This window comes from Calidris pugnax, unplaced genomic scaffold, assembly GCF_001431845.1.
Source record: "Calidris pugnax isolate Ruff unplaced genomic scaffold, ASM143184v1 scaffold41, whole genome shotgun sequence".
Taxonomy (NCBI): Eukaryota; Metazoa; Chordata; class Aves; order Charadriiformes; family Scolopacidae; genus Calidris; species Calidris pugnax.
Window position 1 is genome coordinate 3,474,759 of NW_015094509.1, and position 428 is coordinate 3,475,186.

Sequence of the window (428 nt, forward strand, 5' to 3'; positions counted from 1 at the left end):
ATTTGGTAAATCTCAGTGCAATCTAGAACAATTTTTATGTCATTGCAGTCTCAAATGGTCTATAGGGACCTTTTTTAGGTTTGACTGAACTGGGTGTATTTCAAAACTGTGCATCTCTCCTGTTCCAACAACTCTGTCCTTTCAGAATGAGATGTGATGTAATCAGTTTGGATTTTAGAATTGTTCTGAAAGTCCTTGAACCTCACAGGAACAAAAAGCAGGTGATATTCTGCCTGGAAATCTCAAATGTTTTTCTCTTGCTTAAAAAAAAAAAAAAAAAAAAAAAAAAAAAAAGCTCCTCATTCCTTCTTCCACCGCCATACTGTATTTTATAGTAACTCTCATTTTTATTCCTCCCTTTTACTCCCGCTCGGTGAGTACCTTTCCGCTGACATTCTTGTCCTCCTTTTTTTTTTTTTTTTTTTTTT

The 428-nt window shown here is 34.6% G+C and overlaps 1 protein-coding gene across 2 annotated transcripts in view; it reads left to right on the forward strand.

The window, feature by feature from the left end:
* Positions 1-263: 263 nt before the first annotated feature.
* Positions 264-428, forward strand: part of RALYL (RALY RNA binding protein-like) — a 429,417-nt gene continuing 429,252 nt past the window's right edge. Inside the window, exon 1 of one of the 2 annotated variants that reach the window (XM_014965562.1) lies at positions 264-373. The gene's annotated coding sequence lies outside the window, so the exon portion shown is untranslated. The remainder of the gene's footprint in view (positions 374-428) is intronic. The other variant, XM_014965563.1, reaches the window with a different exon arrangement.